Genomic DNA, 27,553 nt, shown 5'->3' with positions numbered 1-27,553 from the left:
GTACACACATGCCTCTGTCATAGGTGATGTGAAAGACCCCAAACTGAAATCCTGGAAACCTTCTGCTAGTTAGAGCAGACAGTGCTGATCTTGAGAGGCCAGTGGTCTGACCCAGTATAAGGCGGCTCCAAATGTCCATGTGTATTCACACACAAGAACACTTCACATGTGCATTCTATATGTTACAACATTGTGCAGTACTATAACAATAGGGGCGGTCTTAGCCATGAGGAAACAGTGGACTTGCAACCTGCTGAGCCACTCATTCACCACTGTGGTAGTGGAATCGCATTTGCCCTGTCCAGAGCTCTGCACACTGCCATGGCTGAGTTGTGTCCCCTTATCAGAGGGGAGTGGGGCTCACTATGTGCCTTGCTGGTAGCCAGGGCTGCCCTGGCAGAGGAGTTGGCAGTGATTCTGGACTCCCATTCTGGACTTTTGCCCAGGGTTGCTGTTATGTATTGGAACTGGAGTTTGGCTTTAGGGCCAGCAGAGACTTGGCTGAGCTTGAGACCCTAAAACAATAGCCACCTGGATTCAGGAAGGAGGCCCATCAGGGATCATTAGGCCAGCTATTAACCTATAGTTGTGTGTAATGGGATTATGGTAATAGGATTCAGGAAGGAGGCCCAGCAAGGATCGTTAGGCCAGCTATTAACCTATAGTTGTGTGATGGTAATGGGTTTTTGGGTGGGGAGATTTGCATGCATATAAGCAGGGCCGTTGGTCCTGCCAGACAGTTCTGTTCCTGCCTCACTATGCTGAATCATTGAATAAAGAGCTGAACTCACTATCTCTTGGGCGTCCTCATGCTTTGAACTCAGTACATTTTAGTCGCAGAACCGCTAAAATGGCCCCTGATGTCAGAAGAATGGCAAGATATTGTGTTTCATTTTCAACTGGAACAGAAAAAGAACGTACAAAAATATGAGCCCTACATTCTTAAACTCACCTTTCAAAAGGTGGAAAGGGCAGACCATGGAAGACAACTTCCTAATTTTAGAATTAGGTCAGAATGGCAAGTGTTCTTACTGAAATTCCCCTTGCTTTGCAGCTTCAGTACTTTATGACGTTATTATCTATAGCTATTGCTGTATAAGCACCTCTTGTAGAACTGCTCTTTACATCTAGTACACTGTAGCCAGGGTTGGATATGAATATGTGCTGGAAGCCAGCAATGGACAGTGGCAGGACTTGCCTTTGAGCTGGAATTGAATAAGAGGACCCTTGTGGTTAGAGTAAATGGGCCATGATTCTGGCGCCCTCTCAGGAGGGAAGAGGAGCAAAAAGTAAAGCGGGAGACAGATGAGCTGAACAAACTGGCCATTATGCCTTTCTTGACTCTATCTCAAAGTAGAGGTAAGATTAATTAAAGTGGCTGTGCAGCTCACAAAGGGTATCATGAGAGAGAGAAAATAAACTTTATTTGAGGATCACAATTTTGCAGAGATATTTGGGTGTACAATCAGAACAAAAATTAATGAATTAGTAATTACAGTTAAAAGCATTAATTTTAACATTTATTTAAAAGAAAACTTTTATAAGCCTACCATTCTACTAAGTAATTGGGAACAAGGTCGATAATTGATTCAGTCATTAGGACAAAACAAGTTGGCTGCTGGTTTACATGGACTGTTGAAAAGATTGGACAAAATCAGGCCTCTATTATCTGTCCTCAGCAAGGTTTGGAGGCTCTTACATTTGTTGGGGGGGGGGGGGCAGAATCTGTGGAGAGTGGCGTTTGAGAGGGGAAACCCAGCAGTGTACAATGCCATACATTCCCCCTTCCAAAGTATCCATTTTCTCCAGGGTAACTGGTCTCTGGTATCTTGATATCAGTTCTAATTCCTGCAGGTTTTTGAGGCCCCACCTGGAGGCTGGCAACTTTAACATATACATGCAAATGAGATGGGGTAATGTACTAGAAAAGAGGACCACAGGAGATCATCTTGCCCACTCAACCCTACCTGAACCTGAAATGAGCACTGGTTAATTTTACCTTTTGTGGATGAAACACTTACAGTACAATCCAGGGGGGGGGAGTCTTTTGGGAGCAGACAAGCCACTATGTGGGCGCAGGAAGAGTTTGCACAGACATATGACCGGCGCCGCCACAGCAGGGGGGAGTTATGTGGGCGAGGGGGCCTCCCAAGCGCTGCTCCGCCTGAGGGCAGTGGTACCTGAGGGCTGCTCCCAAGTGTGGGTGGAAGTGAGGCAGAGCGTGGCGTTCAGGCAGAGGAGGGGGTGGAGTTGGGGACGTGGCCAGACTTAGGCAGCTTCCTGAGCAGTTTGGCACATGACATGCCCCCCCAAGAGGCAGAACTTTACGCTTGCAAAAACAGCAACGTGTCCCATAGGCACTCGTTGAAACTAAAAACAAAGGTCACCTCCACTGCTGCAGAAGCTCGCAAACCCCTTAGGGAGTGGCATGATTGCCTCACCAATCCCCTTGCACCTGGGGCAGACGAGCCCCATCCCCAGCACCCAATCGCAGTCTCGCCCCTCCTAGAAATACTTCCACTCTGACCTTGCACAACTCCATTGTTAAGGAGAGGAGCACGTGGCGGGAAGCTCTGCCGGCGAGCTCCTGGCCATACAGATTTAGAGTGAGGGACAGGCAGGCACGTTGGTGACGGTTTTGCACCACGCGGTTGCTTTGACAGTATCTTTGACTTGTGAGGGGGAAAGAGAGGTCTCTCCCCTGGGGCTAACCTCTCCTGTTTCCAGGTCTCCACAGGTTCTGGGCTCCCAGAGGCTCTGCATGCGAGGACTGTCACCAATGACTAGGTAAGTTCCATTGTCTCCTCCCCCCCCCCCCCCCCGTCTCCCCCTTCCCTCGCTCTCGACTGCTTGGTGTGCGAGCATCTCTGGCACTTGAACCAGGCAGTGAGGTTCAGCAGGGAGCATTTGCTGACCCCACTCCCCTGTGTTACTGCCTGCTCCCTTCCCTTGGTCTGCCCTCTGCCACTTTCCCAACCCCTGGTAGGGCATGGGGGGCGGGGTGACAGCTGCCCCGTTGTGGGGAGGTGGATCAGAGACTGTTCCTTTAAGAGAGTGCCCTGATGAAATGCAACCTGCTCTTCCAGCCACCTCCCCTGCAGGTGCTCTTGATCTCTATCTCCATTTTGCAGATGGGACTCCAGCACAGAGGCTTCCATGTGTGTCGCTCCACGGGCCCCCCCCCCCACTCCCTCAGCTGTTTCTGCCCACCACTCGGAATGGAGCCCCGCCCATGGCAAGTCTGCTCAGCACGCGCCAGGGAGACTGCTGCACTCTGTTCCGGAAAAATAAAGTCTGAGCTGTGCCCTCTGCTGTCTCTCCTGCTTGGCAACTGCTGCACATTCCCTGGGCAACCTGCCCCCCCTGTCAGTAGCCTCTCTGAGGCAATGCCTGGGAGGGTAGGCAGACTTGGTTTTGGGGAGGGAACAGTCTATGAGCCACCACGCTGCCCTCCGTATGGCTGGACAGGGGAGGGAAATGCTGCCCCTCAGCCTGCGTGGGCTGACAGCCTACCTGACCCCACAGGGCTGTTGTGCGCAGGGCACTAAGGGGGGGGGGATGATGAAGTGGACTCAGAGTTTTGCGGCTGATGCACTTGCACTCTGATTTCTGCAGCCCCCGGGGGAGGTGTTCCGTGCACATGGCAGGGGGTGTCAGGGTAACACAGGGGGTCTTTGGGTGGGGGGGGGTGTCTGCTGCCAGGCTGCTCACTCCCAGTCACACATTCCAGCCACTGTCTATGACAGTGAACTCCTGCACTTGGTACTTCCTGCTTGTCTGCCATTGGCAGAGTCTCTGACAGCGAGAGGGTGTGAGGGGATTAACAACTTCTCCGTGGTCCCATGTGGCCCTGTCTCGCCACCAAGCCAGGCTTCTCATGCGCGCATGCCCAGTCTCACTCCTGTTCCCTCACCATGTTGGTGGGCTATCTCTCCTTTGCCTGTGATGGTCTGCCCATCATTGGCTCCGTTCTCTGTCTGGGGGCAGGTTGGGGATGGCTATCAACCTCTCTGGGGCCACCTCTCCCCATCTCTGACTGTCATGAGCCGTGGCGCATGAGCCAGGACTCGCCAATGGGGGGGTGGGCTGGCTCTCCCCTCCGGCTGCCTCCGCCTCCCTTGTGCCTACGCCAGCAGCGACCGTCTCCCTCACGGCAAGCTACGCCTCTCCCCGAAGTCCTCAGGAAGTCTACTAGTGGCGCAGCAGCTACGCCACGGCCGGCAGCCCCTTATGTCTGGATTGGGCTGCCCATCATGAACCCACATCAAACCACCCTGAAAGGACAGTCTGAAGATCTAAATGCATGGGGAAGTTACATTATTGGCATGAATATGTGTCTCATTCCATTCAGATTAATAGGAGAGGCAGATTGTCTTTGACTCTCCATAGTATTATTTCTCCTCCGAATACACTTATTCAAAAGTTTACCACAGCAGGCCTCAAGACAGGGATATGTTGTGATGATTTCTTCTGGCATCGGTTAATTAGCATGTAGAAAGACTGTCACCCTCATGGTGGGAGATGGCTAGTATATAGAAGGCAATCAGAATGTCTAAACAAGTTCAGCTGCAGATAGACCCAGATTAATTTTCCCATTCATCAAAAAGGAGGAGGGGAAAATCATGAACCAGAGTGCTGTAATGTTTACAGACAGCTCAGATGCGAAGGTCCACAGTCCTCCCAATAACCCACAAATTGAATACACAACTCACACGGGATAGCAGCTTCTTAATTTCTTTGAACCATGTTAATAAACTCAACTGATGCAGCCAATGCAGTTCTCCCAAGGATTTTTTAAGTTTGCTGAAAACCATTTTGGGATAGTCAAACATATACAACAAAGCAGAACAACTTTCATTAAGTTTGGGCATGTAGCCAACAACATTTTATGCATCTGTCTCCAATTTCACGGAACATCCCCAAGTGGCTGCATTGCTCACACTGAATATCATGAGAGAGAGAAAAGAAACTTTATTTGAAGATCACAATTTTGCAGAAATATTTTGATGTACAACCAGAACCAAAAAAAACCCCAAGCTTTCATACTTTCCTCAAAAAAGCCTTCAAAAATAAGTTTTCAAGCTGTCTACCTTAAGGGAGCAATTTCCATACTGACTTGACCACTGAGCAGTCCTTTCACACTTGCCACAAAGTCCCCTGTGTGTTACATAGACTTCCCAGCCTCTCACTGGGGGTGGGGGTTCTCCTGGTTTGGGGGCCTCCAACCTTCTGACATGGAGCTGGCCAGCAAGGGGATCCATCACCACTCAACATGTTTGGCACAATGACATCACCAGAAGTGATATCATCACACCAGGCATGTTGTGCACAGGACACTCTAGCATTCACGTAAAAACTCTATGACACCATAGAGGGGTTTTTTAAATCTAACTGGAGAGCTAGTTTGGTGTAGTGGTTAAGTGTGCGGACTTTTATCTGGGAGAACCGGGTTTGATTCCCCACTCCTCCACTTGCACCTGCTAGCATGGCCTTGGGTCAGCCATAGCTCTGGCAGAGGTTGTCCTTGAAAGGGCAGCTGCTGTGAGAGCCCTCTCCAGCCCCACCCACCTCACAGGGTGTCTGTTGTGGGGGAGGAAGGTAAAGGAGATTGTGAGCCGCTCTGAGACTCTTCGGAGTGGAGGGTGGGATATAAATCCAATATCTTCTTCATCTTCTTCTTCTAAATGTCAGAGTATCCAGTGCATGACATGACTGGTGTGAGGACATCACTTCCAGGAGATGTCATCACACCACGCACACAGCACACATGAGACTTCCCCTGCCGGAGCCCAGGTAAAACCTGACAACCCTATTGTTACAGTGGACTCTGGGATATACTTAGGAGGTACAGACAAGCAGTGTTCCCTCTAAGTTGCCCATGTAAGTGGCTGCTCATTAGCACAGGAAGCCCCACTGTAAGCCAAATTGCCCTCAAAAGAGGTTTGGGGAATTAGTTTGGTGGGCAACTATAGCGCACTTAAGCAGGATCAAACCTTTGTATACAGGAGGTGGTCTTCCAGGAATTTCTCTTTAAATAATGAGGAGATTTTGAGTAAACTAAAAGATATTTATTAAGAAATCACACATACAAACAAAATAAATAATTCAAATAACAATCACACAGTTCCTAAGAAAAAATAGGGATTAAATTGATAGAGGTAACATGAGGGTAACATAAACATGGTGGTACTTTACCATCTTGGAGACTTCCCAGTAGCAATAGATGAGGGGAGGGGTAGCCAGAGCTGACCGGCATCACTAGCCACAATGGACCCAATTTATGTAAATTGGGGATGGCTCAGACAGCAAGTGGGGATACTGTAGAGAGAGACTGAACTGCCATTTGCTAGCCTTGATATCTGTGACTGTGGTGATGTCAGAACATGTGACTCCTATGTAATCAAAAGGGGCGGACAGGGGGAGGAGAGGAGGAGGCTCCCAGTAGCTTGAAAGGATTAGCAAGTAGTTATGGAAGATTACTATCTCAGTGCAATACCAGAGCAAACATAATTGGGCTCTCCAGCGGCAGTTACGTCCTTGGGCTACTTCTTTGTGCAGGCCAAGATGGATTTCCCCATCCAGCATGGCTTCTGGTTAAGGGCTATTCTTAGATGCTGTCTTCCTTGCACAGGAGTGCAGTGCCATTCTGCATACCTTGGCAGCACTAAGCCAGAGTTAACTCAGTCCTTAAATGGTAACACAAAAAGGGAGTCCAGGGAGTCTGGAACCAGGGTCAGAGTGAACACAGTCCCTTTTAAAGATGGAGGAGGGGGCTCAGGCCTAACACCACTCAGGAGCAGTCTGGAGCCAGGCAGGGTCTTGCACTGCCCATTGCCCATTTTAAGGTTACAGCAGTTATATTCTGTTCATGATGTAAACTGGCCTGCTCAGTATGGAAAAAAATTAAGGGAACATTGGTCACAAGGGATAAGGACCACCTAGTACTAGGGAGAAGGCAACCTAGAACTAGGGGGACCTCCTGGCCTCTGCTCACTCTGTCTCCACTTGGCAGGATGGTGGGAAATGGCTGGGGAAACTGGTGACCCACTGATGGCATGACATCACTTCTGCAAAATGTCATGTTGATGTGAAGCTCTAGGATTCACACCAAACTGAGCAAATCCTAGAGCATCATGCTGGCACATCAATGTCACTTCAAAGTATTCACTAGGAGTGACACTGTGCTATTGGCATGATGTCATTTCCCTCCCCTCCCCCCAGTTGCTAGCTAACATCTGGAAGCTATACCTAGAACCTATCCATAGTGACATGAACACTAAAAAGTTACATTTGGAGACTTTTTCTGGACTGGAGCTAGACTCCACTGTTGGACTTGTCTTTGTTATTCCTTTTAGCTTCTATATCAGAATGTCCAGTAATAAAGCAGTTCAACTGCTGACCAGCAATAAAAGTGAGTACAATTGATTTGTTGTTGAATCTGAAGGCCCTGTACAAAGGGGGCAACAAGGAAATATCACTATGGCATTTTATGGGAAGACTGAGCAATCTGATGCAGAAAAAGAAGTCGGGCAGCAATACATGAAAAGATTAGCCCATTATTTTTTTAGCAAACAAATTCACAGATTAGGAGAAAAAAAGAAACCAATCTTTCCAGTGCATGTGTGCATTTACAACTGACAGTGGTCAGGCTCATATATCAGATTAAATAGGGGAGTGAATTAAATCTAAGGGAATGGGGGGAAGTAGCAATGTTGGTTACAAATGTGAGAGAAAAACATTACATGGTTTTAATATTAAAATGTAATAGGGGTAGGTTGGCCCTTGCAATTCCTGGGGAAGTCCTTGGTGGGAGGTTTCTGGCAGTCAGAAGCCAGTGGAGGTAAGTTGCCTTTGTACTGCTGGCTGTGGAGGTAAGTTTTCTTCATACTATGAGGGGCCAGTCAGTTCTGACCAGGACCATAGCCAGGATGACAATAAGTTATCCTTTGCCAGCATTGCTGTGGCCCAGCTCTGAGCTTAGGGTTGCCAGGTCTGTGTTGGAAAATACCTTGAGATATTGGGGATGGATCTGGGAGAGTGTGGAGTTTATGGAGAGGAGGGGCCTCAACATGGTACAATGCCATAGAGTTTACCCTTCAAAGTAGCCCTTTTCTCCAGGGGAGCTGATCTCTGTCAGCTGGAAATCGGTTGTAAAAGTGGGAGATTTCCAGGCCCCACCTGGAAGCTGGCAATCCTATCTGCACTTAGTGAACCCTACGGTGCCACCAGCACCACATGGATCACTTGGCTTGCCTTGTCCCAGGGCTATTTGTATGGTCCCATTTGCTCCTCAAATAGTGACAGAAAAGTCATCAGGATAACATAAAAGATTAACAGTGCATTATTGACTTACTAAGTGGTGTCAAACTTCTTTTTGTGCTAAAGATAATGATGAATGATGACCATATTCATAGGTAATCATTACCATCTTTGTGTCTCTGCATGATTCTAAATTGGTCTATTAGATTTACTATGATTAGATCTTCCTCCAATCAAGGATTTAGCCACATCTTATCTTATTTCCACCCACATGTCTTTTTTACAAATGGGGATATAAAAAAAATTAGCTATTTCAATCAGTGTTTTGACAACTGATTTCAGTATTTAATCAAATAAGACCACAAGCATTGCTTGAACTGATTTCATATCAGCTTGATGCTGTTGGACTCAAGTTATCCCCATTTTTTTCTTGAATATGGATGAGAAGAAACTTTAGACCAAAATGCAAGGGGACCACATCTCTCAATAGCACATCTGCTACCTACTGAAGAACATCAGTATCTACAGCACTGTAAACCTGGAACCAGCACTGGAACCAGGAAATGTTAAGGGGAAAGAGTGGCGGTGTTTCTGCTAAAAATACTCTTTTAATATCCATCAAACTTTGAAATAAAAGTCACAACCCTGACTTCAGCCTCAAAGCCACTTTGTACGTGCATTACATTATTAAGTTTGCACAAAGGAGAAGCAAAACCAAAACAGGTGGAAAAAGCAGGGATGAGAAATTCAAAATAATCCCTAGAGTAAGATGTCATTGTGTGAAGCTCCCTTGCTAGTGATCCTTGATTTCATTCTATGAGAAAAGGCTCACAATCCATGCAGTTCACTTGACATGAGATAACAATAAGCACTGTATTTTTTTCCTAGCCTGGTTTTGCTTATATTTATTCAGTAGTTCTTTCCAAATGATGTCTGAAGAACCCCAACATCCAAAATATGAAGGCTTTCGCGCTGTAGGACTGATCCCTTGCGGGACCTGTAAAGCAGCATAAAACTAATCTACACCATTAAGTCCTCATCTGGAATCAGTCCAGGATCCAGCTGTCCTTGGGGAGGGACGGTGGCTCAGTGTTAGAGCATCTGCTTGGGAAGCAGAAGGTCCGAGGTTCAATCCCTGGCATCTCCAAAAAAGGGTCCAGTCAAATAGGTGTGAAAAACCACAGCTTGAGACCCTGGAGAGCCGCTGCCAGTCTGAGAAGACAATACTGACTTTGATAGACCAAAGGTCTGATTCAGTATAAGGCAGCTTCATATGTTCATATGTTCTTTCTCAAGCTTGACTGAGCAAGCAAACACAAGTCCGAGACAGAGTGACAGACTTCTAAGCACACTGACTTCAGTGGTCTGAAGAGGACACAACTCTGTTTAGGATTACACAGTGAATATATGGCACTGGAACCAGGAAGTGTTAAGGGGAAAGAGAGGCAATGTTTCTGCTAAAAATACTTTTTTAATATCTGTTCATCCCAACCCACAAATCCTTGAACGCAGTTGAATATCCACCCGCTGAACAGATGGTCGGCGCAAGGCTGGAAGGAACCCAGAAAGCAGTTCAAAAGGGCAGGCCAGTTCAATGCTTTTGAGAAATGCTCAGTTCTCCAGTTTTTCAAAGGCTTATCACAGGGGGGTTAGTGGTTTCCTGCATAAACTCAGCTGTCAGAAGACCTGTGCATTGCACTGCACACATACTAGTAGAAAAGGACAGCATATGTTTCAAAAATGAGAAATCCAGTCCCTGCATCAGTGTATAACATCAGAGTCTATGGGCCATTAATTATAACCACATTGGGCTAGAATACCTCATTACAACCGGGAAGAGAAAGGAAAGCTAGGCAGTTCCATGGGAGTACACAGAGGCACACAGCTTTCCCAAGAGCTCCCTCTTGCCTGACTGTGCAGGATGGAGCATTTGGTCCAGCTCTATTGTTTAAAAGAATGGAAAGGAAAGCTAGCTAGATCATGAATTGACTGAGGCTTCTCTTACCCATTTTCCAAACAAGCAGAATGCTGAACTAAAGGAACTATAGTTCCATTTATGCTAAGACTTGTGACCAGGAAGTGTGCTATACTAGTACCCTCAAGTGGAAATAGTTATATGAGATTTGAACTTAAAGTGCATTAATACCTATATACAGGGCTTTTTTGTAGAAAAAGCCCAGCAGGGACTCATTTGCATATTAAGCCACACCCCCTAACACCAAGCCTGCCAGAACTGCATTCCTGTGCGTTCCTGATGAAAAAAAGCCCTGCCTATATATAATTTTGGACAGTACTTCTATATATACTTCCTTACATTGAGTTGTGTGTGCATGGGCTTGGAGCCAATGGATCCCTAGATTGGGGGGGGGGGGTTCCCATCTGTAGAATGTGAAGCCTCCCATTGCAGCTCCTAATGCCAAAATAGTGTTCCCATGGGACTGGGAATGCCCAAGAACAGCATGGGCAGTCAGAGGTCTATAGTGGGAGGGTGAATTAGGTTGAATCAATCCTTCCCTCAATCCATAGAAATCTTTCATTGGATCCAAGCCATTGTTTGGATGAAGAAATATTCAATTTCCTGCACTGCTCTTTGGAAGTACAGCCCCAGTTAGCAGAATGAGAAACATTCGAAGTGTTTGGATTAACTAATAATAAATCTCAGCATAGAAAGCATGGCTATTTGTATGAAAGATTTATGCAGCTGGGGCAGAAATTACTTGATGAAGTTCAGTGGCATTGCAGGTTCTCAGAATCTATGAAACCAGCAAACTTTCCTTGTCTGACTGATTTGATGATCAAAAGTTTCTGCCGGTCTCCTACATAGCTTCTGGTCAGCATGATCCTGTGGAAAGAAAATTACCCCTCTGCCTGATCACTTTGCAGAGTTTAACTCAGATGTTGTATGACAATCTGGTTATCACCCAGCTAACACATTAAAAGCAAGCTATGGAATAATTCTTATACTCTCACAGTACTCTTCAAACAAAACATTCGCATTTCAAGAGATCTCTCCTGGGAAAACACCAATATATTTTAGTAGATCCACATTTAGCTCTGTCCAGATTTTTATTGGGGTGCCCTTTCTCCACCTCAGACACACACACACACATTCACACAGTGTTGCCTGTCAAGCTGTTCCTAACACAAAAGAAAATGTTACGAGCACCTTCTGATGCAGGGTAAGGCTCGAAAACAAGAGAATACCCACAGGAGACCCAGTGGAAGTGATGAAGCCCTTGGCTGGCATGCACCCAAGAAGTTCTTTGAATCCTAGCCAAGTTCAATACAACTGCTGGCAAATGCATATTTCATACCAAACGTGAAGTGGATCACATCTTGCTCATAAAAATAAATGGTCGTGCTCCTCACAAAGTAGTGTTCAATGACATTTTTTTTCACACTATCAGTTTGCACATTACACTGGGACTGCAAGGAATGGGCAAAGCCTCCACTTTGAATGGCTGCTGCTGCCTCTTCAGAGTTCGGCCATGCTGCCTGAACAATCTCTACTGCCTGTGGTATGAACGGGGGAGGGGGGGCGGAAAGAGAGATGAGAGTGCCAGCACAGGAAGAAGTTATGAACAAATGTGGATGGAAGGGAGGGCTGGTTATCGGCTTTGCATGCCCAAGTCTTCCCAGTCACAATATACACATGTTCTGAAAAGTCGTTTTATTTATTTGTTTGTTTCATTTATACCCTGTCTGACTACCCAGGGACCCAACCCATGTTAGTTCATTCTCCTCCCCTCCATTTTATCCCTGTCACAACCTTGTAAGGTAGGCTAAGATTATTCATTTATTTGGAATATTTATATGTTGCCTATCCAGCAGGGGTCATTTTGTAGAAAAATAGGTGGTGGAGCTCATCCAGGGATTGTTATGCAGCTGCACCTACTATTCAATGGACAAGGTGGGGAAGAGGAGTTCCTGCTGAATTCAAGGTCTGCTCTCTAGGGACCTGCTCAAAGCAGCTTACAGCTAGTAAAACAAAGTCCTTAAACAAAGGTCATTATAAACAGGCCTGACGCCACTAAAGCACAAGCATTAAAAAACAGGTTAATGCCATTAAAACAAGCCCAGACATAACAGTAAAAATGCACACCAAGAAGCCAAAGAGGGTGTAGATAAAACGATGACCAGGCCAGAAGCAGCCCATAAAACATTTTAAAGTTATTCTTTAGTTAGCTCTGACCTGGATAGCTGAGGCAAGCCTGATTTCATTAGATCTTGGAAGCTAAACAGGGTCAACTCTGGCAAGTCCTTGGATGGGAGACCTCCATGGAATACCAGCAGCCAGGGAGGCAGAGGCAGGTTTCATTCAGCCACTTCTCTGAATATTCTTCATGCCCTAAATAGGGGTCAGTCACCAGGGGTTGCCATTATTTCCAGGTGCACACATACACACATTCACACATGCATACATGGGCATAAAAACACAAAAATACAAAAAAAAGTTATTATTTAGTCAAAGCCTGGGTTAAAAGGGATGTTTATTCTGGTACCTGAAAGGCAGGTGAAGGCTAGCCTCACAGATCATTCCAAAGACAAGCTGCCACTACAGAAAAAGCCCTGTCTCTGGTTGCCCCCTGCTTCACCTCTGCAAGTGGGAGAGAGAAGGATCTTAACTGGAAGCTGGTAGAAGTGGCCCTTCAAGTAACTTATTCCCAACCCATTTGGGATATAAAGGTAAGAACTAGCACTTTGAATTGTGCCTGGAAACAGTCTGGTAACCAGTGCATAACTCTTAGCAGAGAGTTGATATAATCTCTGTAACCAATCCCTGATAATAGCCTGGCCACCATATTTGGGACCCATTGAAGTTTCCAGATCATTTTCAAAGGCAAATCCATGTAAAATGCATCACAATGATCCAACTGGGACATGATGAGAGCATGCCTCTCTGTGGCCAGATCATGCTTCTCAAAGGACAGCCATAGCTGACAAATTAGCTGGAGCTAATAAAAAGTGCTAAATCACACTAATCTAAAGTAATTGTGATCATAGTCTGGATCACTGTGGCCACTTTGGCTTACAGTGAGTCACTGTCCCCAGGTCACCCAGCAAACTTCCTCAACAGAGTGGGGATTTGAACTTGGGTCTCCCAGATCCTAATCCGACACTAGCCATTATATCTTAGCTAGCTCTAAAAGTACTGAATGACCACCAGTATCTGTACTGAAGAATCACAGTTATGAATGAGGAAGATCAAAAGATGACTCACAAATAAATAACTAAAGGTTGCATGCCATCCCAAAGGCATAAATGTTCACCATAGTTTGCTTACAATGAGCTTTCATTTTTAAACATTTCCTCATTTAGAATTTTTTCACTTTGGGGAGGAACAACAGCTGAACTGTTCTCACACATCAGAACAATTGTTGATTTAGTACAGGCTGAAACAGCGACAGCCCTATCTCAGCTTCTGTGCTAAAACTGGTCCAAATGTTTATTCCATGAGGTAGCGTGGCTCCCACCATCTGAAAATCTATTTGAGTTGTGGCAAAATGAATTTGGTGATATGAAAGCAATAGAAAAGACCGCTCCTTTACAGGCAAGCATGGTGCATCCTGCGCTCAGTAGACGGCAGAGACCTTCAAGCTGTACTCAGAAATAGAAGAGATCTGGGGCCACCTGTACCAGAATGAAATTGCCAGTTCTTTCCATCGTCATCACCACCAGCTGTCCCCTTTTTCTTCCGTGTTGCCTCATGGGAGGACATTACTAAAATGGTGATTGTGACCCTAAGCAATTTTTTATTCATTGGGCTACCTGCTCAGTTAGACAACTAACACTCGAGGCATCTTACATATGGGCTTTTATAATTTCAGCAACCTCATGTTAAGAGATGCTAGATCTATCCTTACTTGAGAGGAGTGATCTAAGCGGGGAGTCTGCTATGTAGACAGTGGAACAAATTTGAAGCCAACTGTATGATTTTGTATACAAAAAGGTCATGTAGTAGATAAAGAGTTTGGAAGAATGACCAGCTGCCTCTTCCTGGAATATGGAAGGAAGAATCAGAAGAAGGTGCTGCAAAGGAAGCTGCAGGAATGATTGTGCTATTCACATGTTATAAAGTCCACATGGCAAACTTGTGGCCACCTCAAGGACTTTAGACTAGAATATTGGCTGTGCCTTTCTTCCCTCCCTCAAGGACTTTAGACTAGAGGTGTACACAAGGAATAATTCCCAGCTGTGAGTGGATCCAATGTACATGGGGACAATGGAAGGAGTAAAGTCAAGCCTCCCCCCCACCCTGCCGATATTTCCACAAGTAGAAACAGTCCCGAGGAGCCACTGTTTGCCCCGCTGGGGGAGGGGAAGTGCAGCCATGTAAGGTTTCCAGGTGGCTGTTTCACATTGGGAAAACAGCTTGGGGGGGAAATTTTCCTTGTACTGCCTGGTCTCCTGTAATGTACTGAAACTGGAGACGATGATAGGGCAACATGCTTTATTGGAGGCACATCACAAGAGAGAGAACACGCGGGCCGGGTCCCGCTTATATACATAACCCGGAACAACCTCCCAGGCTGGCCAGCCCAATCCTGGCCAGTCAAACTTCCCGCCACTGATGGTCATAGGCGGAGCCTTTCGCGCGCTGCGCAGAGTCACCTGGGGAGGGACTGTCCCCCAGTTGCCTCCGCTGCATGGCTGCGCGGTGCTTGTATTATGACATGGTGTAATAACGCAATAACGTGATAGTGTACTAACGCAATACACTACACTCCTCCCCCCCTAGTTGATGTACATAGTCGTGTAGGTAGGCGGGAGCCCGGCGCTCCCGGGTTGATCGCCTTGGGGCTGCTTGTGGTGTCGGGGCGGCTCCCGTGGCTGGAGTCTCCCCAGGGAGTGCTCCCTTCGATGGCTGCCCGTTCGGCTCTGTTGGGGGCTCTGGTTCTGCCGGTCTCGGGGGATCGTGCCCGGGCAGGATTGGTTCTGGCGCTGTCGCTTCTGGCAGACCCCTTGTTGGCTCGCCCCTGGCCCTTGCGTCCCCTGCCTCAGTGGGTTCCTCCGGCAAGGTGCGGCAGCGCAATTGGTCGATGTGCCGCCTTAAGATCTGGCCCCCCTCTGTCGACACTTCATAATGGCAGGACCCTAGTACGCGCAGCACTCGTCCTGCCACCCATTTGGGGCCCTGCGCGTAATTCCAAGCGAACACTGGATCCCCCGCAAAGAAACCCCTGGCCGCTTCCCTGATCTCGGGGGACCCGCGGACGTCCGAGGCTCTGTCAGGGTGCATCCGGTCCAGCCTTGTGGTGAGCTTGCACCCCATGAGGAGCTCCACCAGGCTCACCCCTGTGGCTGAGTTGGGGATTACCCTGTTATCAAACAGGAATGCGGCTAGCCGGTGGTCCCAATCGCCCTGCACAATCCGACCCAGGGCCTCCTTAGTACTGCGCACCATGCGCTCCACCTGGCCGTTGGTGGCCGGGTGGAATGGGGCGGACCGTATGTGTCTGATTAGGTACCTCTGTAAGAATGCCTGGAACTCCCCAGAGGTAAAAGCCGTCCCGTTGTCTGAGACTATTGTGTCCAGGATACCGTGTGTGCTCAGGGCCCTGCGCAGCGCTCAGATTGCGGCTGCCGATGAGGTGGACGCTACTGGAATGACCTCCAGCCACTTGGTGTAGGCGTCCACCACAATCAAAAATATCTGACCCTGGAAGGGGCCCACAAAGTCTATGTGGAGCCTCGACCATGGTTTCCCATCGTGTGGTGGGGGCGCTGGGCGGTTCAAGGCTAACAGACCCAAGAGTGGTCTGTGGCTATGGTGAACCTCCTCCCATACAAATAATCATTAAACTTGTGGACCCCTGCTACGATTGCCAGAGCCTCTTTGTTAATTTGAGCGTAATTACGCTCTGCCGAGGATAGTGTTCGGGAGTAATACGCCACCGGTACCTCCCTCCCGTCTGGGAGTTGGTGCCCCAGGACTGCGCCCACCCCATATGGCGACGCATCGCAAGCCAGGATTACGGGGAGGCCCTCGTCAAAGTGGTGGAGCACCGCGTTTGAGACTAGGATGTCTTTCACCGCCTGAAACGCGGCGGCTTGTCGCTTGCCCCATTCCCAAGGGGCTTGTTTGTCCAGCAGCCGGTGGAGTGGTTCCGTGATGGCTGCTTTATGGGGCAAGAACGAATGATAAAAGTTCAGCAATCCTAAGAAGCTTTGTAGCTCCACCTTGCACGTGGGGGCCGGGGCTTGCACGATTGCTCGGGTCTTGTCCTCCGTCGGGTGGATTCCCGCTGCGTCCACGGCGAACCCCAGGAACTCCACCCGCGGTACCCCTAGCAAGCATTTCTCCCTCTTGACCTTAAGCCCCGCCGCTTCGAACCGGCGGAGTACTTCTCTCAGGCGGTTGCTGAACTCCTCTGGGTCCGAGGCAGCAATTAAAACATCGTCGAAAAATGGTTGGACTCCGGGGATCCCTTTGAGAAGAGAGTCCATTATGCTCTGGAAAATCCCCGGAGCTACACTGACCCCAAACTGCAGCCTCCTCACCCTGAAGGCCCCCCTGTGGGTCACTATTGTCTGGGCCTCGGCCATTTTGGCGTCTACTGGGAGCTGTTAGTAGGCTTGTGCCAGATCCAGCTTCCCGAATATCTTGGACCCAGCTAAGGCTGCCAATACGTGGCTGACCACTGGAACGGGGTAGGGGTTGTCCTGCAGTGCCTTATTGATTGTGCACTTGTAGTCTGCACATATCCGCACCTCCCCATTGGGCTTAACCTGGGTCACTATGGGGGTTTCCCACGTGGCATAGTTGACCGGCTCCAGAACCCCTTGGGCTGTGAGGCGGTCCAGTTCTGCCTCGATTTTTGGTTTCAAGGCGAACGGAACCCGCCTAGCCTTGAGCCTAATCGGTCTGACCATGGGGTCGAGCAGTAGGGAGATGGGCGGTCCCTTGTAGCTCCCCATGGACCCATCAAACACGGGGAACTCGCGGCATACCTCCCCGAACCCCCTGGTTGCTTGGATTTGCTCCACACCCTCTAAACGGATCCCCAGTGGGCGAAACCATGCCAGCCCCAGCAGGGTGGTGAGCTGGCGCTTGACCACCAGGATGTCCAGCGGTCCCCTGAAAACCCCTCTCTCCACTTGCACCCGGGCCCACCCCACGATGTGTACTGGGTTTTTTTGAAAGTCCCGCAGAATAAAGTCCGCCAGCCTCAGTTGGAGCCGGTAGCTGGGGCACAGTTTCCTCAGGGTTTCCTCCGCAATTATGGAGATAGAGGAACCTGAGTCCACCTCCGTGGTTTCTCCGTCATCCGGGGTCGCTGTGGCGCTCGGGTGGTCGCCCCTGCTGGGCGGCACAGCTGGAACGCTTCTCCTTCCTCCTGTCGGTTGGGGTCCAACTCCTCTTGGTGGACCGTGTCGGCTCTCGCCTTGGGGAAGGTCCTCGTGGTCCTTTCGAACGCCACGGCTTTGCTAAAGGCACTCTGGAGGGTGAGCTCTTCCTTCGCGAAGAGCTTCTGTTGGAGCCTCTCGTCTCGTAGGCCCCACGTGAATCGGTCTGCCAGGGTCTCCTCCAGCTGTGCGAAGCTGCAGTTGCCCGCGATCTGGTGTAGGGCTGCCAGGTAGTCGGCCGCCGATTCTCCTGCTGCCTGGTCCCTCTGGTGGAAGAGGAAACAGCGGGCCACCCTTGAGGGTTGAGGCAAGAAGTGGCCGGTGAGGAGTCTGACGATTTCCTCGTAGGACTTCTCCGTGATCCTTGCGGGGGCTGAGAGACCCTTGGCGATTTCAAATGTGGCCGCCCCGCAGACACTCAGGAGAACGTCCCTCTTCATACTATCTTCCATAATTCGGTTGGCCCTCAGGTAGCACTCAACCCGTTCCGAGTAGGACTCCCAGCCCTCTGGATTCGAGGGGTTGAACGCCTCGACGTGACCTGTGGTTCCGCTCTGGTTAGCCATGGTGGCTGCGGCGGTCATTGTCTGTGGATTGCCCTTGAGGTCTCCGATGTAGCCCTGTTTCCCGGGCTAAAATCCTATCCTCGTCGCCACTGTAATGTACCGAGACTGGAGACGATGATAGGGCAACATGCTTTATTGGAGGCACATCACAAGAGAGAGAACACGCGGGCCGGGTCCCGCTTATATACATAACCCGGAACAACCTCCCAGGCTGGCCAGCCCAATCCTGGCCAGTCAAACTTCCCGCCACTGATGGTCATAGGCGGAGCCTTTCACGCACTGCGCAGAGTCGCCTGGGGGCTGTCCCCCAGTCGCCTCCGCTGCATGGCTGCGCAGTGCTTGTATTATGACATGGTGTAATAACGCAATAACGTGATAGTGTACTAACGCAATACACTACATCTCCATATCTACTGGGCCTACTCACCCCTGGGGAATTGTTCTAGGTAGAGAACACCTAGAACACATCTGGCCAAAGTCCGCATGGTGGCAGATGGATTTTGCAATCTGCCCCATAATCTCTGGGCCCAGGTTTTGTGTTATGTAACAGTTTGCTTTAATTCCTAAAATGCTGAGCTCAGTTTGTTTTTTGGGGGAGGGACCTGGAGGTTATCTCTAACCTGCCTCACAGCACAAATGATCTTGAGGAAAATCCTCTTAACATAAGCTTTCTACCTTAAGTGAACAATTTCCATATCAACTTGGCCACTAAGCAATCCTTCTGCACCTGCCACAGGTCCCCTCTGTGTGTTTTGGGGTATACCTAAGATGTACAGACAGGTCAGCTTATGAGGCATATCTCTCAGAAAGTAAGATGTACAGACAGGCCAGCTTGTGAGGCATCTCTCTCAGAAAGTAAGTGACAAGAGCTCACTGTATGGCTCTCCAATTGTTATGGTGGTGATTGTTTAAAAGGATGTAGAAAAGGAAAGCAGTTGTGTTTGGTGTGGAGAAAACAGGGACAAGGGGTGTTGGGAGAATGTCTCTCCCACATGAAATTTTGGAGAATTCCTCCCCTCCTTCCTTCTTTTCTGGAGCAACAGTTAGCTTCTATTTTCACTACCTGCTAATTACTTAGGGCTGGTTCGTGGGAGGATTCAGCTTCACGCATCAGCCCACACAGGTTGTCATTTTGTCAAGAATTCCTTCATTAGCAAGCTGTCAATACACTGCCAACGCCTACCATTTGGTTTGTGAAAGGAATGGGGTCTCTGGTGTGGAGAGCTGGCTGTATGTTTGTGGGTTTTTTAATTATTTTTTAAAGCAAGAAAAATAAGGCAAGAGGCATATGTCTTCCAGTCTGTTCCTCAGTGACACGTTGGGGGGGTGTAGAGAGAGAGAGAGAGAAACTGCACAGATTGGATCTGATGTCTCTCCACCAGCTTTCTTCCTCATACTCCCCAATGAATTTTTTATTCCTATTAGCACGTACTTCCCCACAGTCTTATTCCCACCCACGGCTGCCACCCATTCCCTGACATTCTGTAGATTTCAGAATAGTGTTACAAGGAAAGGCCATGAGGAGAGGGGAGTTACAATTTGCTTCAACCTTTCAAAGAGCCATTCTAATGAAATATGAAGGGAGGCTGCCAGTCACACTGGTGGATCCAGATGAACCCGTCCCTTTTCCTCTAATTAACTAGATTAATGCAGATGCTGACAGCCTTTGCCACCAGGCCCTCCCTATTATCGTTCTGTGGAGATGCTAATGATCTTGAAGAAAGCTTTTGGGAGGGGGGAGGCACTTCAATACTGACTGTGCCATTCTTCTCTCTCTCCTCAATCAAAATTCAGGCTGATTTCATGGATCTGTTTGTTATTGTATTCAGAATCCCAGGTAGCTTTTTATGGTTAGTGGTATAGTTTGCCCCAAGGAACCATGAAGATGTCCACAACATGGGGCATTTCTGAGAAATGGTGATATCACCATTCAGATTAAATCTGTCAGGCTGTGTAGGCAGAGCATTCCTTTTCCCAGGAGATTAGTGCAGATGGCTTGCATGAAATACTGAGCTCTTCCTTGCAGATTATACCTCCACAAATGGTTTGTTAGCTCTCAAACCACAAATTGCAGTAACTGGCAACACTCAATCAACTCTCTGCTAACGTCCTTCATACATTTTTCGATATACCCTTAAGAGAATGCCAAAAAACATAGTATAACTGTAACAAGCATGTCTCGATAAACATACTTTCATAAAAGGTATGCTCGCCTGGGAGCCAAGAATATCTCCTGCTCCCTTAATGTGTATTTGATTAACAACCCAGATTTATTAAACAATGCCAAATAACGTACTTATAGGACTTGCCTCAGCACTGGGTAATATTATATGATCAGGTTTTTATTGGCTCTTTACCAAACATTGTTAATAAAATGACTACTAATCCCACCCCCCTTTTACCCTTTTAAGGAATCTAGATGTTCCATTTGGTGTTAGAGTGAGATTTAATCTACTGCTTTCTATACTTGCAGTTGGGTGTTTCCAGAAGGGTTAAAGTCCAACCTGAAAGCAGCCCCACCCACCACCTTTTTATCTATACAAATCTGATGGTTAAAAGAGGCAGGATGGTTAAAAGAGGCCTTAAGATCATAACCAGAGACATATTTCCCCCTCCCCCTTATATTGCTTGGTTTTTTTTTCAGCTTGATGAAGATGAGGCTGAAGATGGTTCCCAGGGCCAGTGTTTGAACTGGACGCCACTGCATGTCTTCTTGTAGGGACCAGCCTCTGCAGTATGGGGATGTGTGATTTGGGGTCTTCCAGCAATTGGTCTGGGGTTCAGCTTTGCTAAAGTTTCTGCATATCTTGGGGGCAACTCATTCTGGAGAAGTAAGCGCAAGAACTAGGCTTTGGACAGGAAACAGCATAGGTCCATTCAGATGAAAGTTTCCTGTGAATGTGAGGATGTATGATACCTTATTTTGGGGTTCAGAGTGCATGCAGCCATTCCAGTTCCTTATACAAATCTTATTCCTGTTCCTTATACAAATCTTCTGAATCTGAATACAAGCTTTGAGGAGGCAACCCAAATAGAAGCGCTTGGTGCCAGAACCAATGTTTGGACCAGCACCACTGCATGTCTTCTTGCAGGGGACAGTATCTAGACTCTGGGGCAGAGTTCTTAAATTATCCTTAATATCTGTGGTTGGATTCATGAATACAGAACTAGGAAATGCAAATAAAGAACTGGGAACCAACCTCAGCCTACTCCGGTAAAGAAATCCAGAGAAAGTGGAAGCTTGCACACTATTTTGCATTACTTGAGTTAGTCTTGATGAAAGGAATAACATGCCTTTTGGTTTTGGATTTTTGTTTGGACGAATGCCCATAGGGTATAATGGATAATTGATCTGCAGTTATTTGGGGTTTCAGGGGGGCTACTTTTTGAGGTAGAGACACCAGGTTTTCAGCATAGCATCCAATGCCTCTCCTCAAAACACCCTCCAAGTTTCAAAAGGATTGGACCAGGGGGGTCCAATTCCATAAGCCCTAAAAGAAGGTGCCCCTATCCTTCATTTAAAAGGTGTATGGTCCCTTTAAGTGTGATGGCCAGAACTCCCTTTGAAGTTCAATTTTACTTGTCATAACCTTGCTCCTTACTCCACCCCCAAAGTCCCCAGATATTTTTTGAGTTGGACTTGGCAACCCTACTTCTTCCCCTTTCTAGAGTTCATAAAAGCCTTCTGCAAGGCTTCTCTTGAGATTTATTTCAGAGGTTTGTCAAGCAGACTTTCCTGGTGGGTAGTGCCTTTTGTATTAGTTTCATGTCTGTTTAAAAACTGATGGAGCAATATGACCATTCGCAGCTTTAGCCCTCACCTCCAAAATTAGATGTCTCTACATTTATGCATCCTCAGTTAACTGGGTTTAAAAGCTTTCAAATAAATTGCAAGTCGAAACCATTTCAAAAGTTAGCAATGAGCTTGATGAGATGTGAAAGTTATATAATTAACTTTGGTGAGAAGTTAATTTTCTTGGCTTCTTTGTTTACACAGAAAGTGTTATTTGATTTTTTTTTAATTCATGGGGCACATAGCAGCAGTTTTTTCTTCTTCCTATGCTGTATAAAAATAAAATATGGGATATAAGATCCTGTAAGCCTCACATTACTTGCCGGAGCCCTAAAGGGCTGGTATTTAAGAGAGACACTTCTTTATTTTAAAGGGGAATTTTACTCAAAAGTTTTTTTTTTGGGGGGGGGGTTGGTGCAGTCATGCAGTGCTATTAGTTGGCAGGCTTTAGAATGAGATTTTCTACCCAAAGTGTGATGTTCATGTCATTTCCCTTCTGCTCTTTCAGTCTTTTGCACTTGCATTTATGAGCAACCAAGTCTAACAACTCCTTTTTTAATGGGATTTGGAATACAATTATACAGGTGGGTTCCTAGAAACTGAAGTTCTAACAGCGTAAGGTTATTAATATATTGCTTTATAACCCATTAAAAGCACCCACTGCCTTCCACGTTAAAAGTTAACCCTGATGTAACCCAAAGACTGACAAGGAAAAAAGTGTGTTGAAAATAATAGAAGACTTCATTTCATAAGAAAAATAAAGTCCCCAGATGCATCAGGTAGGTGACAATGAAAAAAATGTCAGGGGCTACCACTACATTTTCCAAATTGATACATATTTTTAAAAAGATTAAATTTAAAGAAACAGATTTTGGTTATTAATACTGTTATTGATGCTGAACTATTCCACTTGTTCCCTAAGTTCATATCTCCCTTATTCTTGAAATGCCACCTGAGGAATAAGATGCACTTCATTCATAACATGGATGTGTTCCAAAGACAGACAGCTCCTCTGCAAACCAGAAATGGAACACAAAGAGGAAAATGGGAGCATGAAGCAAAGAGGGAAAGTCTCTGTTACAGCACTGCCACAGAATCTGTGAATTTGCAGATAAGAACAAAACACAGAATTCAATGAGGCTTGGGGACAAATTGTGTACAATATGCTTCTGGGTGTCTACATTGCAAGCGAGAGTGATTCTGTCTGTCACTCTCCTCCTCCTGAACCACTGTGATTGAATCTGCATGACAGATCCATCTGAAACCTTAGAGGGGCAGGAAACACAGTTTGCAGATGCTGAGATGCTTCCCCCTGCCCTTCCCCCACCAATGAGATACAGAAATGCCTCCTTTCCTCAGTCACAGCAGTGAGAAGCAGCTCTTTCAATGCATAGCTAAGGGCCCACCAGAAGACTCATCCTGTCCTCTCTTCTCTTTCTGTGCCCCAAAATTGCTGCAGAATTCAAAAATGTCAGCCATTTAGTTGACCTCTTACTAATTTAAAACAATGGTGGGGAATACATAGCCCTATTTAATCGAAATTCTCTGTGTTCGTCTTCTGAAAGTTTGGTACAGTTGACATGTAGATAGACCAAGCAGGTTGCCTGAACTCTTAACTGTGAAGATAAAATGAATATTCAGGCATTGGGGTGGGGGGATACATTATAGAAACTGGAGTTGTACTTATGTCTCCACAAAACCTTTGGCCTCATTCCAGGAAATTTGCCACACAATTCTGAACAGTAAACAAGGCACGATATAAAGTGTCCAATGCAAGGAAATATATCAGTTGTCATTATTACTGTTGTTATTACTACTGTCAAAAATATTGAACAGTGCTAGTAATAACCGTATTTGTGATGGTTTATGGGGAAGGTGATAAATATCAACTCATCTCAAGTTGTTGTCATTGCAAAAGGCAGGCAGTCTTTTGAGACAAATGTAAAAATCAATCATAGGTTCATCTCTTACATTACAGTCTATGTGTCCTTTGGCAAATGCTTTGGTGCAGTCTCCACGATGACCCTTTACTTGCTCTTATCTCAAATGCATCCCTGTGGGTCCTGTAACAGGTGAGGGGGCATATAGAGTATGTGTGCCATTTTTTAATAGCATGTACACTGTGTCCCCTCATCCAGTTGCAGTCATACACAATCAAGCTGATAAAATGGCATGAATTGCTACTTAGGTGTATAAAATATGGGTAGAGATGGAGACCTGCATTTGAAGGGGCATCTTGTTCACAGAAACAAAGCAAAAACAGAATGTTTCTTCACTCCAACAAGATGTACACCAGAATGTGTATGTGGTTTATGCCCACCATTCTTTTCCAGCTTGCTTTCGAGATAGAACCGGATTAACGTGACGGGTGGCCATCTAACCATCTTGTAAATATTATGACTTACTGTATTTTAGCACCTAATTTATATATTTTATCTATTTTAACTAATTTATTATGTAACTGACTATATTTAAAACTGCATACACTGTTTTATTTGAATCATGGAATTCCATGTCTGTTAGCCGCCCTGAGCCCGCCTTTGGCGGGGGAGGGCGGGATATAAAAATAAAGTTGTTGTTGTTATTGTTATTATTATTATTATTATTATTATTATTATTATTATTATTATTATTATTATTATTATTATTAATCCTGTGAGTTATGCTCAAGCACAAGCCTGTTTATGTGCTCAAATCTGCTTATCTGGATCTAGACAGGCCTATGCAGCAGAGGACAATGGCCATCTAATACACCCATTAATTATTTCCTGGTTAAAAGACTAGAAATATGGCAGCAGGGTGCCACAATTAGCAGAATCACATGGTATGGCCACTTATGCTCCTTGAAGCTTCAAGTGTAGGATTTAGGGATGTCTGGTCTCCTGCCCTGGCCTCTAGCAGCTGCCATTGCTCAAATGAGCAGAAGGGGGGTGGGGGGAAAGGGAAGGAGAATGACATTGCATGACACTATAACTTCACTTTCGAGCAAGAACTCACCTGAAAGTAATATCAGAGCATCACATGATGCTGTTTTTGTCAGTCTCCCTCCCCCACACTCTTGATGGTTGCCAGTGAAAAGCTGGTAACTCAAGAAGGATTGTCTGTTTAAATTCTCCGCTGGGATAATTTCTAATATTCCTTGCAACAGAGAAGAATAGTTGTACATCAGCCATTTTTTGTTTGCTTCATTTAAAACCTTTTTGTTCAGAAACTGGAGGGGCATTTTTTTTCTAACAAAGGTAAAATGTGGTTTGAAATGGGATAATTCATATTTATTTGGTACTATAATGTTCAAATGCTTCATCTTAGTATTTCAGTTGATGTGGAAAGCTTTAGGGCAGGGGTCAGCAATCTAAGGCTCTAGAGCCAAATGTGGCTCAGTAGGCAAGCAAACATTTATGTTAAAGCTATACTACAGGATAGGTGGCATGCTAGAATAGCCAGTGTGGGAGGAGAATGGAGGGCAGACATTTTTATGGACTAAAGGGCTTTTCAGAAGCACAGGGCCCTTTCCAGGGCAATTTTTGGAAAGTTTTGGACTGACTAATGTTATAGTTTGGATTGACTAATGTCATTATTCAGCATGCCAACTTAAATATATTTTCATTTATGAAGATGGGCTTTCTTATGGGGTCATTCTTGATCTCTTTGGTTTTTGGTGCACTGTGCCTTATTAATTACAAAAAGGTGCTAACCCCTGTTTCAGAGCCTGCTACAAGGCTTGTAGAATATCATCTACTGAGGAAAGAAAAGAGATGTTTCTCTTTTTTCTTGTTAGGCCAGGCATACACAACCTGTGATTCAGCTAACCTGATATGTGGCCTTCTAGAACCCTGACACACCCCTCTAATTTAACCAGCTTCATCTATTTCTTTAAAAAAAAAAGAATTCACATACAGAGAGTTGTTGTTATTTATTTGTATTATTGGTTTATTTATATTCCTCCCATTCCCTCATTTGGGGGCTCAGAGCGGAGTACATCGTAAATAGTAATAAAATCACAGTAAAACTACTGTTCTCTGTTGTTGAGATGGCCATACCAGATACATAGAAGTTTTCAGTTATAGCATCCAACCAAATAAAGGTTGTAATTCCTGATATATCTAAGAGGTAAAGTGGGCAGAAACAAACTAAAGTTTTACCTGAAACTATTCTTTTTAAAAAGTAAACCACAAAGAACCACAATTGAGGGCATGAGTCAATTTTTCTTTCCGTTTGTATGTATGTTATCTCTCATATTCTGGCCCTCACACAGCACTACCTATGAACTTCATTATCTGGGTGTTGCTGCTGATGCAGTTCTGCCTATCTGGCTCAACTGCTGATGTGCGGCATGACCTGTTTTTTCCAGCTGTGACAGGTACTTCTATTGTGCTGACACTAATAGTGCTGCAGAAGCCTATTGGAACATAATGTGGAAAATGCAGGGAGAAAAAAGGAGGAGAATACAGCAGCTGATTGCTCTGGGACTCTCCAATCCAAGGTAACATTCATTTTTTATTCTGCATGTACACTGCATCCAGCCTATTCCACAATCAGTGCTGTTTAATACTGAAACTGTACCTAAATGCAATGACATTTGTTTGCATTCATTCTTTATTCCACTTCCTCTCCCAGATAGCCACTAGTTTGGTTGACAATTCATAGGTGACAGGTCCATCAATGGTTATTGGTCACTATTACATGAACTTTCATATTCAAAGGCAGTAACTCTCTGAATACCGGTGCTACAAGGTAACAATAGATGCAGGAATTAGCCTCCATGTCCTGTTTAGAGATGGCATGAATCAGGAAAATATGGTTCGGTTCAGGGCTTGCCTGGTTCATGAACCATGAACTGTCACAAACTTTTAGGGGCTAAACAAACTGGTTCAGTGAATTAGGCTTGTGATGTGGTAAAACAGCCCCCCCCCCCCGCGCAGCTTGCTAGATATACCAAACTCATAGGGGATCTCTGGCTGACCCTCCTCTATCTGCCCTCCACATTTAATGATAACTGAATTTAAGGGGTCTGAGTTACAGTCCCCCAAAGAATGTAGCCCAAGGATAGTGCTTTCTGGGGTAATAGGCATAGGTTCAGGAGATTTAAGAGCATATAGAATTGATCCTGTGCAAGCTAGAAACACCAAACTCACAGGGGATCTCCAGTTGACTCTCTTCTATCTGCCCTCCAAGTCTGGTGAGGATTGGATTTACAGGGTCTGAATTACAGCCCACAAAAAAGGTGCCCCCATCTTCCATTGTTTCCAATGGAGGAAAAACAGCAAAAAAGGGCAATAGAAGCCCAGCAGAATCAAAGTCTCAGAGAATCTCTGCAGTAGAAATTGAAGGTGGAGAGCATTGTTGCAAGCTCAGCAGAACCAATACAATATGCCCAGAAGAACCAATGCCACTGTGGCACTGCAAACCCAACAGGACTAAGGTCAAAGCGGAGAATCTCTGCCAAAGGGAAGGCATTTTGCAAGCTCAGCAGAACAAGTGCAATATGCAGAGTGTCCAATAAAACCCAATGCCAATGTGTCAATGCCTGCTCAATCACAATCCAAGCATGAGGGTCATTTTTGCAAGCCCAGCAGAACCAGTACAA

This window comes from Heteronotia binoei, chromosome 10 (genome assembly GCF_032191835.1).
Source record: "Heteronotia binoei isolate CCM8104 ecotype False Entrance Well chromosome 10, APGP_CSIRO_Hbin_v1, whole genome shotgun sequence".
NCBI classification, from domain to species: domain Eukaryota; kingdom Metazoa; phylum Chordata; class Lepidosauria; order Squamata; family Gekkonidae; genus Heteronotia; species Heteronotia binoei.
The sequence above is the reverse complement of the archived record's forward strand: the minus strand, read 5'-3'. Positions refer to the sequence as shown.